We start from the raw sequence: 6,850 nt of genomic DNA, 5'->3' as shown, positions 1-6,850 counted from the left end.
TCACGTTGATCGCGGGGTGGTGTGAAATACTTTTGGGGGGACATGTCAATGTTCAGGGGTGTTTTTTGGGGTTTCTGGCCCATTTACCATTGTTCCCTATGATGATTTGGGTAAATTGACCCATTTAACATTGTTTCCTATGGGAAATCGCGGTCATCGCGGGTAAATTGAGGCATTTAACATTGTTCCCTACGGGGAAATCGCGGCCATCGCGGGTGGACCATTTAAGCATTTTTTGCCGCATACGACCCGACCGACGCGATTTTCACTGTTTTCAATGCATTTCAATGGAAAAATCGGGGGCATTGTGTCGGTCGCGTCGCAGGCCACTAAATATTACACCCGATGGCCGCGATTGTGGCCGTGCTAGGAAACAAGTACCGTTTTTTCTGTATATACAGATGGAGCGTGGCCCATCTTTGCAGGGAAGATTCGGCAGCCGCCATCCCCGGCAGCCGCCGGAGGGGACGTGCGCGCACGAGATGCACGCGCGTCCCCTTACAACGGGGCTCCCCCCGGGTCCCCGCCGCCTAGCTGACAGTCGCCACGGGTCCCCGCCACCTTGCCGCACCCCCCCTAACCCTGTCCGTCTCCCTGAAGCGGAGACGGACATGGTTCTCATCCCCCCCGCCGACAGGAAACTGGGACGCATGTGCGTGTGAGGCGCACGTGCGTCCCAGTCTCTATCACACTCGCCAGTGCAAGGGATCTGGCGAGCGCGGGCCAAAGATGGGACACGCTCTGTCTGTACCACATCATGGACATTAAGCACTTGTATCCTATCACCATGGTAACACTGTAGTAACTGTAATGCGACGTCTGCTGCTAATGATGTCACACCTCACTAGCGTAGTAGGCGTGTTTTTCCTGCGTCTGCCTGATTCACTTTGTATTGCTGTTTTCACTATTTAAACAGGTATGTCCCGCTAGACCAGGACAGGCCAACCTGTGGCTCTCCAGATGTTGTGAAACTACAAATCCCAGCATGGAAAACAATTTTAAAGAATAATGACTGCGCCTGAACACTGCAGCCCTTGATCCGACCAGGGGACTCCTTAAATCCCAGACAATAGCAATATACAAAAATGGTAAATCATAGGCGCTGTGTTCCTGGATAATGGGTCTGGTGTACCAGATGCTTGTATAACAGATCCTTGTCTAGCAGTTGACTAAAGGACCCTGATAACTGACCTTAAGTCAGTGCCCTATGTGCACATCAAGGTATCTTTAGTCAGTCTGTTTTCTCATACACCAATAGACACGATACAGTATTCTGGTCTCCTCAGCGGGGGACTCAAATAGGAAAGGACTTACCGAGGGCTAGTGCCCTATGTTCATCAAAAGGTATCTTTTTGGTCCAGACGTCACATAGGACAAATCCCAGCATGCCTTACCACAGTTTTAACACTCCCTTATAGCAAAACTGTGGCAAGGCATGATGGGATTTGTAGTTTCACAACATCTGGAGAGCCACACGTTGGCCAGGCCTGCACTAGACCATCTACTATCCATGAATGGATAGTAGCTGCAATGAATCTTGCAGAAATAGACACTTCTACCTTCAAATGCCATTCAATTAGGGGCGCAGCTGTTACTTCTGCTGCAGCCAAGGACTTACCACTGCAATTGATAATGCCAGGGCCGGCAACAGAAATCTTGGGGCCCGGTACACTGATATCTCTGGGACCCCCCAACGGCACACCAAGATTTTTATTACATTGAATGTGTTTTTATAATTAGAAATAAATGATAATTGAAATTCACTATGCAATATAATATGGCAGGGCAGATGGGAGGGCGCAGCATTGTGCATCGTATGGTTCACTGTGTTGTGTGATGTCACTTAACGCATTAGTACTGGTAGTCGGACAGGTGACCAGTCTGAGGGGGAATACTGGATTGGGGTCCATGTAAGTTTCCTTCCAGGAAGCCAGGTGGGCAGGCAGCACCTTTATAAACTATTGCTAGGGCAGCAGCCATGCTTACATCCCCATAGCCCCTCAGAGCCTTGGGGCCCATCACAAGGTTGGGGCCCGGTACGTGTCCCCTTTGACCCCCCCTGTCACCTGCCCTGGATAATGCAAGCTGCCCATTGGTCATCCAGCCATACCTTTGTGAAACACTACTGGAGACCCACTGATCCTCAGAGGATCAAGTTTATTAGAGCAACCACCAGGTATGTGGTAGTCTACCCACCAGCTGTTGCTAGGTTGCAAGCCTCCCAATGAACAAACAGTAGTTTGCAGAAATCTATGACCTAGGTTTGTTCTAGGGAATAGGATTGCCACCTAGCAACAGCTCCCATCCAACCCACCCTAGACCTTGCAGGTCCGTTGGTTACTCTAATTCAATATTATAATCCTGTAATTCTTTTCTACCCTTTCAGGTGCACCAAAAGGCCAGAAGAAGCCACAGGCACAACCAGCTAAGGAAAACCAGTAGATTTGTATGGCTCACTCAACCAATTATTCAAGTTGACCACTTGGTCTTTCTTATTGGACTCTATCATCTATAGACAGTATATCTGGTTCTAGTTCATCCTTCCCAGTTCTTGTTCACTAACATGGTTTATGTTCAGTTATGTTTACCTGGGGGCACAGTGCAGCCTCGGACTCCAGGCAGCCGACCAATCAGCGTCTGACCAAGTGTTTCTCTGGGCTTTTCGAATGACTCCCTTAGGGGTTGAGGCCCCCTCGGAAGAGCAATCTACTCAGTCTCAGTGTTTCTCCGGTCCCAAGGTTAATGTACTAAGCTGGGCTTTTCGCGGTCTCCCCATCAGAGGCTACGAACCTCTGGAACATCTACTCAGTCCCAGCCTTTCTCCACTCCTTGGGAATGGATACTAGACTGAGCCTTTCACTGTCTCATCCTTCGGGGGCTACGAACCCCGTCAAGAGAGCCAAACTACTAGGCCCAGTGTTTCTCCCCCCCTCCTAACAGTGGGTTTACGGAAACAACATCTCCTAACACTGGCAGAGGTGAAGGTGCTCAGCCAGACTTTTCACCACTCCCAGGCATGAGGGGTCCCAAACCCTCCGCCCATCAGAGCAGCTACTCAGTCCAGTCTTGCTCTATTCTCTGCCAGAGGCCAGTCCATACCCACTGATAAGAACAGATACTACACTTGATCTTAGCCAAAAGGCCGAGAATATTTCTTCATAGCTTTAAATTATCCGTTACCCTAATAAGCTTTGTTGCTCTTCTATGATGTCCTTGTTATATAGTGTGGAGCCCAGAATTTTACTCCGTATTCGAGGTGCGGTCTAACCAATGATTTGTACAGAGGCATAATTACTTTTGAGTCCCTAGTTTCCATGCCCCTTTTAATACATGCTAGAATTTTGTTGCAGAACAAGAAAGTGGGACTGGCGCTCTGATTTATGTGTACTAGTGCAGCTGCTGGTAACCCAAATGGAGGGAGGCCCCCTCCTAGTGATAGGCAAGGTAAAAAGTTAGGAAACCTGCGCTAACATCAAATGGATGGATACAATTGTGGGTGTAAAAAAAGAAATTTATTGATACTGTATATATATTTTTATCAGTAAATTTATTTTTTTACACCCACAATTGTATCCATCCATTTGATGTTAGCGCAGGTTTCCTAACTTTTTACCTTGCCTAGAATTTTGTTGGCCTTTTTTGTTGCTATATTAAATTGAGCACTACACCCCAGTTTGTTGTCTATTTGGACTCCTAGATCCTTTTCGAGTACTGAATTACCCAATTCATCCCTGCTTAGGTGTTAGCTGCTAAAGATGGATACATTGCTGAGTAACCCCATCCCAATATCGTTAATAAAAATGTTAAATAAAATGTGCCCTAGAACCGAACCCTGAGGCACTCCACTTAGTACTGGTATCATATTTGATATGGCACTGTTCACGACCACTCTTTTTTCTCTATTACACAGGCAGTTCCCTACCCATCTTCAAATATTTTCCCCTAGTCCCAGGTCCTCCATTTTATTCATCAACCTCTTGTGTGGTACTGTATTGAAGGCTTTAGCAAAATCTGGAAACATCACATCTACAGCGTTTCCAGTAAGCTTGCAGCAGGGCCCTCCTACCTCCAAGTCTGTCTGTTGATACCCAGTTTGTTTTATCACTGTCTACTATTGTAAAGTGCAACAGAATCTGCTGCGCTATGTAAGAAACTGTAAATAAATAATCAAGGTTTTTGCTAATCTCTTCATTGAAACCAAGTAGATTAGTTTGGCATGAATGATTTTTCACGAGCCCATGCTGGTTATTTCTGAGTAAACTATGAAGGTCTAAATATTCCTCGATACCATCTCTTAAAAATCATTCAAATAGTTTACCCACTAGGTGATGAAGTACATTTTCCTATATGATCTTCTTCCCCATTAATTTGTCCCCTCAATCCCATTCTATTTCACCTTCTCAGCTCCCTTTCCCCCACAGCCAGCTTCCACCTTGCTCACCTCTTCAATCTATTCCTCTGAATTGACATCTTCCCTTCATCCCTTAAATATGCTCTTGTCACACATTTTTTTTTAAAATCTTCACCTCCTACTTTCTCTAACTACTGTCCCTATTGTCTTCTCCTCTGTGCCTCAAAAGTACATGAGTGACTATTTTACAACCTTCTCACAGCTTCATATTTGACAACTCCCTCCTTGATCCTCCCCAATCAGGTTTCCACCAATTTCACTCCATTGAAACTGTCTTTTTCGTTCTAACAAATCCAGATGCCACTTTTCCTTGTTTTTTTCTCAATGACCTTTATCTTTGAGAATGTGGCTCACCATCTCCTACTATGCAACCTTCAACTATTGAACTCTCTGACGCCATCCTTTCAAATTGACCTAATTTGCCAATCATGCCTTCTCTGTTTCTCTGGTTCCTACTACCACCTTCCTCACTAGAAGTTATACAGGGTTCTGTCTTTGGGCCCCTGCTCTTTTATCTCTACACCCCCTCCTTGTGTGAACTTAATTGTTCCTTCAGCCACATGTTTTGCTGCTATTTAAATAACATGTAACTGTAACAGTTTACTCTTCTACATCCGCTACCGGAAAGCCTTCAGGATGCTTTCTGAAAATGAATGTGGCTAAATTTGAACTGAATGTCATCTCATTATCAAGAAACTCCCATCATCAAGAAACTGTCTCTCTCCTTCTCAAGACACATCTATTGCCCAATACTGTTGTTAAGCTCTGTTGTATCACTTGTGTCAGAACTCTACCGCTCCTAGGATGCCACCACTAGGTTTGTCCAATCACTGATCATTTGATTATGATGATTTAATCACTGATCATTGCTTGACCCAATCACTGACATCTTCTCCTTACAGGCATCCCCATAATCTGACCTCACATCTTTGCGATCTATACATGATGCTGCAGTTAGAAGTGTTTTCCTTTCGTGCCATTCCACATCTTCTTCTCCTCTGTGCCCAGGGCCAGGTTGTCACTACAGAATCCTCTTCAAACTACTTACCATGCAACCTTATATCCACAGATACTTCTACTTGACCTCTCCAGTTGGTTAATGAGTGTTGAGTTTCCTCTCCTCTGGTAACCAAATATTTATCTCAAGTACCACACTTGCTTCTTGCTTTCAGACCACTTACACTTGCTCTCCCTCAAGTGTCAACCATTCTTATGCCCACTTCCCTTTGCACTGCAAGCTATAATGAGCAGTCATTTTCCCTCATATTATCATTAGCTATAACTCTCATCTTGTGCTCTCTGTCCAGTATTCATACTGTAGTCTTTTCAACTCTTTCAGCAGCTCAACAGTAGTTTTCAGGAATTTATGACCTGCAAACTTTCTTTGTTCTAGGGAATAGGATTGCCACCTAGCAACAGCTGGTGGGTTAGGTTGGCAAGCCTCCTGACTGTGCATGCAAAGTAAGAGTGAAAAACATTTCACTCACCTTTCCCCTGACCTAGGGAGTGGGTCTGGGCGTCGGGCGCATGTGCACGCTGGTCAAATTCACGCACGTGCTCCCCTGAGCACTGGATCACGCCCCCTAGCTTTAGTTTTTTTCAGTAGAAAAATCTGGATGGAACACCTTAGTCAAACTATTAAGGAATAATGACAAAGAGGAGATAGGTACAACACAAAGATTTTACTGAACATTAACCATGTTAGTGAACAAGAACTGGTAAGGTTGAACTAGAAACAGATATACTGTCTATAGAGGATAGAGTCCAATAAGAAAGACCAAGTGGTCAACTTGAACAATTGGGTGAGGGAGCCAGACAAATCTACTTGTTTTCCTTAGCTGGTTGTGCCTGTGGCTTCTTCTGGCCTTTTGGTGCACCTGAAAGGGTAGAAAAAAATTATAGGATTATAATATTGAATTAGAGTAACCAACGGACCTAGCAAGGTCTAGGGTGGGTTGGATGGGAGCTGTTGCTAGGTGGCAATCCTTTTCCCTAGATCAAAGAAAGTTTGCAGGTCATAAATTCCTGCAAACTACTGTTTGTTCATCGGGAGGCTTGCCACCTAGCAACAGCTGGTGGGTAGACTACCACATACCTGGTGGTTGCTCTAATAAACTTGATCCTCTGAGGATCAGTGGGTCTCCAGTAGTGTTTCACAAAGGTATGGCTGGATGACCAACGTGCAGCTTGCATTATCAATTGCAGTGGTAAGCTCTTGGGTGCAGCAGAAGTAACAGCTGCGCCCCTAATTGAATTGCATTTGAAGGTAGAAGTGTCTATTTCTGCAAGATTCATTGCAGCTACTATCCATCCATGGATAGTAGATGGTCTAGCGGGATGGAAGGGTTTACGGCATGTGATAAATAACTAGGAATGCTCACCCCGGATATAGGATGTCATTTGAAGGTAATGTGTCAAGCATGTAACTAAATACAGGTC

The 6,850-nt window shown here is 45.2% G+C and overlaps 1 pseudogene; it reads right to left on the bottom strand.

The window, feature by feature from the left end:
* Positions 1-3,018: 3,018 nt before the first annotated feature.
* On the bottom strand, positions 3,019-3,154 carry LOC146006106 (U2 spliceosomal RNA; annotated as a pseudogene).
* Positions 3,155-6,850: the final 3,696 nt, after the last annotated feature.

The sequence above is a fragment of the Crinia signifera genome, chromosome 5 (genome assembly GCF_055691185.1).
Source record: "Crinia signifera chromosome 5, ASM5569118v1, whole genome shotgun sequence".
Taxonomy (NCBI): Eukaryota; Metazoa; Chordata; class Amphibia; order Anura; family Myobatrachidae; genus Crinia; species Crinia signifera.
Note: the sequence above shows the minus strand (reverse complement) of the source record. Positions and strands in the feature narration are given on the sequence as shown.